This window comes from Apostichopus japonicus, chromosome 15 (genome assembly GCF_037975245.1).
Source record: "Apostichopus japonicus isolate 1M-3 chromosome 15, ASM3797524v1, whole genome shotgun sequence".
Taxonomy (NCBI): Eukaryota; Metazoa; Echinodermata; class Holothuroidea; order Aspidochirotida; family Stichopodidae; genus Apostichopus; species Apostichopus japonicus.
This window is the reverse complement of record NC_092575.1, coordinates 4,147,501-4,158,693: the sequence shown is the minus strand read 5'-3', so window position 1 is coordinate 4,158,693 and position 11,193 is coordinate 4,147,501. Positions and strand designations below refer to the sequence as shown.

At 37.0% G+C, this 11,193-nt stretch overlaps 1 long non-coding RNA gene across 4 annotated transcripts in view; it reads left to right on the top strand.

Annotated features, from left to right (window-relative positions):
* The first annotated feature begins 11,032 nt into the window (after positions 1–11,032).
* Positions 11,033–11,193, top strand: part of LOC139980658 (uncharacterized) — a 20,113-nt gene continuing 19,952 nt past the window's right edge. For all 4 annotated transcript variants that reach the window (XR_011797630.1, XR_011797633.1, XR_011797631.1 and 1 more), the window contains exon 1: positions 11,033–11,121. This is a non-coding gene — a long non-coding RNA (uncharacterized lncRNA). The remainder of the gene's footprint in view (positions 11,122–11,193) is intronic.

Genomic DNA, 11,193 nt, shown 5'->3' with positions numbered 1-11,193 from the left:
TTAACTCAGGTTTAACTATTGCGCTCATGCTTGGACCTTGTACCTTTGTAGACAAAGACTAGCCTAAATGTTCATTACTTCCTGCTGTATTTGAATACACAGTATAGGCCTACAGTATTGTCAAGTTATAGTACAGGTTATACCAATGTACATATAGATGCAGCTGTATAATCTCATGTCATTGAAGTAGCTATGTCTAAAGTGCTCGAATCTAACCACACGTATTTAAACTGCATTATTTACATAGTAACACTCTCTTAAAATGATAGACTGAAGAATTCAGTCTTCTGTGAGACTGAAATTTTTTTCAGTGTTATACACTGAGCTTAGACTGAGAAACACCTACTTAGACTATATTATCAGTTACACCGTTCAGTCGCTGTTTTGGACTGACTGTATTAACCAATCAGCTAATCACATGTGGCATGGCATCTTACCATTTTCAGTCTCTGTATGCCACTGAAAAATGTATCCAATCAGAGAATAGAAATGCAACTACGTCATCCGAAAACTTGCAACTACGCCGCACAGAAATAAGTGACAACGAGCGCTACAATTTGTGTACATATATACTACTATATTCTTCGCTTAGCCAGGTACTCGCTGTACTGTACGTACGCACGCCGTACACACAGCTAGGCATGAACGAGACAGACGACCGTATGTCTAAGCAGAGTAAAGGTTATCAATTAGCAATGGCTGAGTCTTTAAGAACTTTTCTTACAAATAAAGGTTTCCACGAAGAAGTGATAACAGTGTTCGAGGGTATGTATGTATGTTTTTTGTTGTTTTCCAATTAATACAGAATAAAAGCTTGGCAGTTCGTAACGTTAGTTATTCTAGGCTTGTGCGCGAGGTAGGCCTAGCTAGGCTGTACTATAGCAAATAGGGCCTAGGCTATTGTTATAATTGGTGGGGCCTATTTACACGATCGTCGGGCGAATAAGCACGCCGGTCCTGCATATGTACCCGATCGTCGGGCAAATCAGCCCGCCTGTCCTGCATATGTACCAGATCGTAGGGCGAATAAGCACGCTTGTCCTGCAATATGTACTCGATCGTCCCAAAATGAATCTAGCCTAGGCTAGGTTAACCTCATAACAAATACTTGAACATAATAATGCTCAAGAAATTGCAAAACACAGTACTATTATGCATAGATTGTAAGCACCCTTAATTATTTGCAAAATGTAGTTACTGCTACAGCCATTACAGCATGAAGCTATCACGGTACCAGATCGTCGGGCAAATTAGCCCGCCTGTCCTGCATATGTACTCAATCGTCGTGCGAATAAGCACGCTTGTCAGGACTGCAATATGTACTCAATCGTCCCAAATGAATCTAGGCTAGGTTACCTCATAACAAATACTTGAACATAATAATGCTCAAGGAAATTGCAAAACACAGTACTATTATGCATAGATTGTAAGCACCTAATTATTTGAAAATGTAGTTACTGCTACAGCCATTACAGCATGAAGCTAACACGATTCTGTTAAACCATTACCATTGTATTTAAATCATGTGGAAACTGGAAAAGAATTGGTATGCTTTTGTTATTTTAAAAAACATATAGTGGGCCATCAGTCTTTATTATAAGATTTTACAGTAATATTACCATTCACTAATCTTATGAAATCAGTTTCTTTTACAAGCAGATAGACATATTAGTGAAATCAGTAGGCTAAAATGTAAATCATATTCCTTGTTCACTGGTTTTCTATGCTGATGTAATGGAATCAGGAGATGTCATGAACAATTTATCCTTAAAAAGAGAAATTTCTGAAAACAACTAACAAAAAACCTTGCTTGGTAACCATGTACCTGCCAAAATCAACATGATAACCCATAAATGTTAGGTTGAATTTGAATCCACCTTCGCATAACACATCTCACCTGCCATGGATGACATATTGCTGCCTATCATGAATTGATGTATCTCCTTCGTACAATGCCAGTCATGTTCTTGTTTCTCCATTCTCTCCCAAATATTAGTCTAGTCCACATCGAACTCTACCTCTCAACATATCTTTTTTCAAGAATGTTTTGATTTATACCATATTGCTTGTCCTTTATCACATTTATTTTTATCTTCACCAAACAGGAGGGCACAGATATTGAGAGCGCAGCACAGAGCAGACAAGGACAATATTGGCAGCCTTTCATCCTATCTCTCGGGCCAGAATTGAACCCAAACAATTCTTCATTGTTGCAAATAAACTGGCCATGTCAGCAGGGACAGAGGCATAGAACATACATTTAACATAGACTATGCTCCCCCTCTACAACACTAGTTTTGTGAGTTCCATGCTTCCATGGTGTATGGAATTGTGCAACCAACAGAAGTGAAGTCTCTCGTCCGAATCCTTGCCACATCTACAAGGGCAGCCAGCATGGAGTAACTTCAAGGAGTGAATGTTACTTTTTTATTGCTCTGTAGTCCGGAACCACGTGTGTCAGCATGGAGTAGCTTTAAAAGGGTGTGAAGACTCGCGCAAAAAGAACGTCTAATGCCGGTAATCTGACCTAGTTTCGAATGAGGTGTAACAGAAGTGTTAGACACTGCCATCGATCCCAGAAAATACAAACACAGCTTGCTACCGTCGGTAATTAGACACTAGTGTACAGTCAGTACATACAGCTGCGGTCAATACCCACAAGACAGTGTATAAACGATACAGCGATGAACATCTCAGGTCCAGCTAAAGATATCAAGGTATCACGTTTCATTACTGTCTGTCTTTTTTAGCGACACGAACAAACATCACTTGCAAGCAACAGAAAGTTAACTTTTTCAGATGGCTGCATGCTGTTTGGGACAAGTTTTCAATGCCTTTAAGGAGTAACTAACACATACCCTAAAACGTTAAATTGATAACCCGGAGTTTACCAACAGTTTTATATAAATAGGGAGGGCTCCAGAAATAAATATTTAATTGATTTTTGGTTTTTAAAAATGTTTTTTAATGATACTGATCTAATTATGAATGTAATTAAACAAACACCTAGTTGCCAAAAAACTTTGTTGTATGATTTTTCGAGCATGTTATTTTAATGTTTACTTTAATGTTCCCACATTTCACTGCACTCACTATGTTGAAGGTTTATTTAATTAAGCAATTAATTAAGCTAATATTATTTATTGTGCACAATATTCCATAATTTGTTCCATGAAAAGCAAGTAACCTGATTATTATAAAGTCAGTAACTGTAGAAAATTCCATTTGAGAATATCCTTTCCTCATTATTCTCCCCCCTATTATTTTTTTAATTTTAGTGATGTAATGAGTCAAAACTGTTTCAATTTTTTAGTCGACTCTCGAGTGACATTTCTTTTTCAGCTAGAGGCCGACATTAAATGATTCACGTCAGATAATTTATAAAACTTCAAAATTTGATTGAAATCCCAATCACAATCACTATATGATTACTATCAGAAAGTTAAGAAATAATTGAGGGTGGTATAATAGTCACATGTACTGTTTTTGCATACAAATTTGCTTTATATGAATGCCATATCATGAAATCGTGAATGCAGTATATAATAATTCATGTTTATCTAATAGCCATTATGAAGTTAGTGCCATTCTGTCAACTGCTTGTAATATTTTGTTTTGTGTGTGCTGGATAATGACTTTCAGCAATCGCCAATCTATATCATTGAAACACAAAGTACTAAATGTTGACCGCACTGATATATAGTTTAACCATTCCTAATATTTTATAAATAACCTGCTGAAAATTTGTCATATGTTTTCCCCATTTTGAAATCATTCTAAGAAATTGTTGCTACTATACATTAATGATTCACAACTGGAAAAAAGGCAATGTACCAGATCAATTGTACTATCGTCGGGTTTCCATCCTATCCCTTTTGTAAAGGCAGGATCGTATAGTTACAATATCCTTTACAGTGGAAAATTTAAAGTTCAGTGAGATCGAGAGATGGGATCAGCTGGGTATACAACGACTCAATTTACAGCTGTGTTGTCAATGAATTCCAGGGTATTACCACCTGGCGGTGACATACAAAGAATTTAAAGTGCTTTCTGTTGCAGTGGTGTTGCCAAACATTTGAATCTTGGTTGGTGATATGTCTATTTGTGAATTCCCTCTCGGGGGGAGGGGTTCCCCAGGCCACCCATTGGCGACACCACTGATCTGTTCTCAGCTCACCTAATCCTTTTCAAAAAAAATTAAAGAACATTTTAGATGGCCCAATTCAAGCAGAAATTTGACAGATTAATATTGAACTGAAAATATGTCACTGTTATGTAAAGTATCTTTATAATTTGAATGTTTGTTGGAAAGATAACATGTTTTGTTGAACATCCCTCAGAATATTGTAGTTTTTTTTTAATATGAACGAAAATTAAATAAGAATATATAAGTGGGTTAGTGGAAATAAAATTACTGTTCGGTGGATATTGACAATTATATTTCTTGATGGAATACCATTTTTAATGTACTTTGTGTGTGACTGTCACAACGATTTTCTGGTCTTTATAGCCTATCATGATTTGATGTGAAGGCGAAGTCACTCCATGAAGTAGCACCTTTCAGTAAATTCCCCTGCATTAACAGATCATTGAATGTTGTCTTTGATGACCTTAAATGCAACTATATTGATGAATTCCAGCACTTAGCCAACACGGAGGATCAATAGAAAGCTTGTTCAATCCAGAATTTGCCGTTTATAAGATTGACAGTATAGCTGTGATGTGTAATAATTCAGTCTAAAGGACCGACTGTTCAGTCTGATATCAGTCTAATAGACTGAAAGTATTCAATCTAATTAAGACTGGTGCTGCAATAAATCAGTCTAAACTGCTGACTGTTCAGTCTAAAGTGGTTTGATTTTCAGTCTATTAGACTGAAGAGTATTCAGTCTAATTAAGACTGACCTTCAGTCTTTGCATTTCAGACTGGAATTCAGTCTAAGTAGTCTGATCCCTTATCCCATCCATCGTTAGACTGAAATTTCAGTCGATTAGACTGAAATTTCAGTCTCTCATTTTAAGAGAGCAGTATACCCTTATATTTATATATATATATATATATATATATATATATTGAAGTATGTTTATAATGATATACGGTAATTAATTTGAGGTGCTGTGTTTACTGTATAGGTGGGTTATGAATACAATATTGGAGATGAAAGTTTACAAATAAAGCTGGCAGATGTGTCATTGCTGATATTGTAAATTTAAATAACGCGTATGAGAGAAATTCAAACCAGTCCTTCGGATTGTTGTATAAAATTGTTTGTGTGTTTAGCAGATTAAATTAAGCAAGTGTGGTCATTTTAACAGAAGACAAAAAGGCGTCCAGTTCAATGATTTGTTTTGACATGTTCGTGTTAAATTCTCCAGTTTGGGAATAATGTGTGACGGGGCGTAGCTATGGAGGGTGCGGGGTGTGACCACGAATACTAGTCGGCACATCAACGGTCACTCGGTACATCAGCAATGAAACTTTTGGTATATCATTAGTTCATTCATATAATGACATGCACAGCCCTGTTGCATTTTCGAGCGCTTGTTGCGCTCTTGCTATTCATTTTTTTCATTGCTTGACTTTAGTTTGGCCTTTCGTCATAGAAATTTCGCGCCCGTCGAGGGCTTTGCCATCTCCGTTTCTGTTGCACACTTTACTCTGGTCACAGGAGCGAACAGTCCGCATTCTTGTACAAGTTCTTGCTCTATGTAAACCTCTATATAAACCTTGGTGCTTCGCTCGCTGTAACCTTTTTTCATATCTATTATTTTCATGGTTGAATACACCGGTAGGAGAATTTTAGTCAAACGTTTTAACTTTCATTTAGCCGAAGTGATTTCAGATTTTCCTAGTGCCCCCCGGCCGAATAACGGATACAGGGGAGCAGAAGGTACCTGTTCCTAATCGCCGCCAGCACCCTTTTACATAAATTAGGAAATTTCAGTACATAAACATATTGAAAAGATATATGAATAGTAATAATTCCCTTGTATATCAAAAGCAGTAGGCCTATACAACTTCAACGCAGCAAGTTGCTGTAAGTTGAAATTACTTATATTTAGGGAATAAACATTTTCAAATGGATTTTCCCTACTTAACATTACCGCAAGTGACCATTATTTGATTTATAACCAATTTGACGGATATAGCTATATCGTTCACAATAAGAAATGAGACCTTTGTGAGTTTTAATCAGGGTGCCCTTAGCTGCGTATAACAACTTGATCCAATGAAGCTACAACGCGTATAGGCTGTGAGGGAGATGCAGGGGCGTCGGAAGCTATTCGGAATTGGTACGGCAGATCAGAGTGTGGCCATCTATCATAAATATCGGGACGTTTGGTAGGTCAAACCACGCTACGCGCCACCATGGTTGGAGAAAATTTTGAAAAAATGCCTCCCAGATTGCAGGAAATGGCACTTCCCGAGCTTGAAAACAAGACCCATGCCATGCCAGAGTAGTCACATTTAGCCTACTTGCTTGTTTCATTTTGGTTCTTTATTTTTTGCCAATTTTTTTTCTTAGTCCTACTTTTTTTTTTTGCGCCGTGAATATTGGTCCGGCGTTCGCTGGACCTGCCGTACCGGCTCCGACGCCCCTGAGATGTCAGCAATTTATATCTTTATATAGTGAATACACTTCTGCAGCAATTCACGCCATCAACATGGAACTTCTGCGTTGATCTTGTTTGCGGAAAGCAGCTGTTTGTAAAAAGCAGGTGTGAATGAACAATGACGATTTGAGACTATATATAACACAACGAACCATTCCCGTCTGCCCATTTTATCTCACCGACACAAATAGCGCAGCTTTAAATCGAGGGCGTAAATTCATTACGTTTGGATCTCGATGGTTGCTTACGTCAGAATACTACTAGATAATGTTACTCTTGTTTTTCATAACGATAGAATACAAACTTTAAATCAGAATTGGAAATAGTAGCGCTGTTCTCTTTTATTTGGGGGGGGGGGGGGGGTTGCGATATATGTATTATGCTGATTGAACACCGAAATCTACCGTGGAGATAAAATTCGATGTAATCAAGTCAAAATTTCTAGGCACATCTCCGAACAACTCACCTTTCCGAGTTAAAAATTTGGAGATAAAAAGGTTGGAATTTCCAATGTCTCCTTTGGGTCACTGTAGCATCTACAAAACGAAAGTTCCTCTGGTGAATACCCCCAAGACCCGACTGTACCAAGGGAGTTCCAGTAAGACCAAACCAAACTTAGTAGATATGTGTGAAAATATGCCCAGTATTGTCCAAAACAGTTCTTATCATCAAAAATTAAACATTCCTACTAATTATCTATCCATGAATGTACTAGGTTTGGGGAAATTCATTCTTCTGTTTTAATAATGTAAGAATCTCGGAATTGACGTAACATTATGTGTAACTGCTGAATTTTGTGAACCTCTTTAAAATTGTCCTATGGAGCCCGATCTGTCAGTTGTTATTTTCCCCAGCTCTGTATAAGTGGATAGAAAATTTTATTGGCAATATGACGATATGTATATGAAAGTGATGGTCGCGGATTGCAACAAACAAATCAACAAATTGAAGGCAATAATGACTCAAGTTGCTAACAAATCAGAAGTTATTAACTATTGCAAAAGTTGAAATAACTTTATTATTTTGGATGATCAGACTGCGGGCAAAATCATGGGCTCGGAGAAAGCCCCGTAGCCCTCCAGTAAAAATAAGCTATTTGCAAGGCAGTTAAGGTTTTCACCTGAATGTTCAAACGTTTATAGTTATCAACAAAAATAAGCAAACAACTGAAAAGGTTAAAGATTCTTTATGCTTCAGATGAAGCATTTTGGTTGCTGTAGCCGTTAGTTGGAGTTTATTGGTATTTGCTTTGTTATGTTAGCAAATAACATTTCTTTACAGTTACTGAACATTAGATCATTGCATATAAAAAAAATCGAAGAAATTGAAAGACAGAGCCAGCTGAGTCAATATCTTTTTCAACTTCAACCGTGAAGAGGGTGAGTACATATGCTCCGTTCTGGGCAGTAATCATTTGCTGAATGTAAACATTTGCATACAAGGACTGATGTAGTTTCAATGCTGAAGTTGGATTATTCCTTCCTCTCCTTCTATATATATTTTTATCCTGGGAAACCTATGGAGTGTTTTAGAAGTAATTTCAATCAGTGCACTTTTCATACACTTGAGTGTCTTACTTTTAATCCAAGTAAGAAAATCTTATAACAACTGATCTCAGGCAGTGGCAAAACTATACTTTATTTTCTTTCTATCGGTCATCATAGAAGAAACACGTTCCGATCTCCGAAGGCAAACGGAGACGGTTTATAAACAAAACACAAGAAAAAGAATAATAAACTTTAACGCATCATTAAGGTTCCACTTATTTGAAAGCATATTTTGAGCTACAGTGGGGACAGGGAATTGAGTCGAAAAAGTCGGTCATATACTAAACGAACTTATGTTTAATGTTCTTCAAACTTGCCATGGTTCTACAGACCAATTGCACGTTTTCTTTTGATTGTTTTTGTTTCTTCCATGACGTGAAATGTTGTTAAACTGCTCAGAACAGCATTTTCAAAAGTGATATAAATATGCTTATAGATCTCCCGGCTATTGACTTCCAAGACATGATACTCACCTTAGGATAAATAATACAGTACTAGACTATCAGGAATCATGTCTGCAGCGATCTGCGTTCAATTGGCGTTCCATACGTTGTACACATGGCGATATGGTATTTGACGGTTTCAAAAACACACGTATACATACATTGTTGAATATAGCGTTACCGCTACCTAGTACGATACATATATAGCGAGTACACATGCATTTGGTCTGACATATGTTGTGCTACATTGAATCGCAGAGTAGGCCTGCAATTGTTTTACTACATGTACAGAGTATAGGCCTAGGTACCGGTAATGTATCGCTCGTATAACCAGGTATCAACTACTTACATAAAAATGATACGCGGTAGTTTTACAGCTATATCATGTGACTCTTCTACATTTGTTTACATTGCAATTTTATTAATCCAAATCTGTTAGCAAGTTGTCTGAGCTATGCTTCCTTCTGTTTAAAAAAAAAGGTAGTGCCAACCAGATGTAGCATTGGCAAATTCGTTGTAAAGTATCACCAACCGATACTTCAAATGTTCCCTGTTATTTCGACAACTGAAGAAACTTGATTCAATCAACCCATGCGATCCAATTCATATTTTTACTGAGTTTGATCTCAGACACTGAATTGTGAACAGTTTTCTTAAGGACTGTGGCGTAGCCAGTGTGGGTGGGAGAGGGGCAGCCAATTTCATGGATGAAACGTTGATAATTTTTCCAGAATTCCTTCCAAATTACTTATACATGGGCAATATTTACATTTGTACTACGCAAACCATGCATGTAAACCCCTTACCAAACAAACATTTATCAATATCCCTGCACCCTCCATCATATATGTTTACTACTCGTTACGGGACTGACGGATGGGGCCATGTCAACCAGATTGTTACTTTAAGTTGATTTACTTTATTTGTTAACAGAATAACTTTTTGATTCCTTCTTGAAAAATCATACAAAGAGTGGTGGTTTTACTAACGGTTGTTCAGACAGCCAATTATCTCCAATTTTGAAACGTAACCAACTCTGCACTGCACGGTAACGATTAATGTAAACGTTCCCATTGAGACAACAGTCGAGGGTGTTATTAAAAATTATAATATTTATAATAATAAACGAAAGTCATTCTTGATACGTGCATAATGGCTGGATGGTAAGCTTCTTCTTTGTTCACGATTTCTTGAAAAGGTTTGAAGCGAAACTAAAAATGAGCAATTAACTGAAAGTCGACGATGTATGATTGAAAATTGTGTTTATGTTCAGTCCTATCGGCTACGTTCACAGTGTAATTTAAGTTTTCCTTTCAACTGCTTATGAGAAACATTGATCAACAGTAGTTTTACAACAGCTTTATCGTATTCCGCCACTTCGGTTTGTTTTGCTCTTTTAATCACACGATATGTTTGCTTGTTGTTTGCGCTTATATGATTTACTTTGTTAAATATAGATATTTATGCCTAGATTTGCTATTGGGATTTCACTTCAAATTCTCATTAAAGTGTGAGCGTTACATCTCGTCGAAAGTTGCCTGAAAATGGTATTTTGCAAGGTCCTCCCGTCTTTAACGCTAAGAGATAAATCGCCAGTCTGAAAGATAAGAAAATTGAAACGATGGTGAAGCAATAGAATAATAATATATTATAATCCTGACCAATTTCCATTCAAGTTGCTGTCTAATTAACTGTACTTAGGCTTGCTTTGGTTTTGTTAGTTTTCAGTCATGATACACATGTTGTAAAATGTTTGCACGTTTCAACACTTCCTCTTTACATATACTTACAATGGCTGACACGCTGAAACAGACTTTAGAAAGGTCGCACAAATACGGTCAATCATGCAAACTTCTGTTATGTATAATAGACGCCACAAAAACGTATGGGTATCCCTGGACATTGTAATGGAATGACCAGCGGTCTTATTAAGTACATGATTCAAAACTTTGTTTCTTCCCTATCACGATCTTGTGATATCCACTCCTCCATCCACCTTTAACATAGACTGCCCCTCCCCCCACCCGTCAAGAATTGCCCGGTTTTCACTATTGTGGTCTTTGTATCCCTGTCTTGGCTTATGCCTGTATATATTGCAATTGCATTATATGCGCTAATTGAACCATCGTTCCTCTTAACCGCATTTTGTCAATCTTTCACGTGTCTCTCAGTTCTGCCTATTTGACTATTTAAACAATTCACGTGGCTCTAGTACGATTAATTTTGAACCGTTTATTCTAGAAAGTATGTTTGAAGGATTACCTAAGCCATCGCTTCTCCCCGATTTTTTTATAACGTCAGTAAATATAAAACTTTCACTTTCACCGAAATACTGAACAACACGGACGTATTTGACAAACCGATATCAAAAGTTTTGATAACGGATCATGCATGACTTCCTATGAAACAAATATCAGATCGATATGCTATCGGATGCAGACAACTTGACAGCATTGTTCAAACGATGGTCGGTACTACCATGTTCATTGCGATTGTTGCTTTGATAAGTTTGGAAGGTAACAAATTTTGGTAACATCACCCTTCATTGTATAATTTAACTTAATTCTTTCATCCTTTTTGCAACTTTT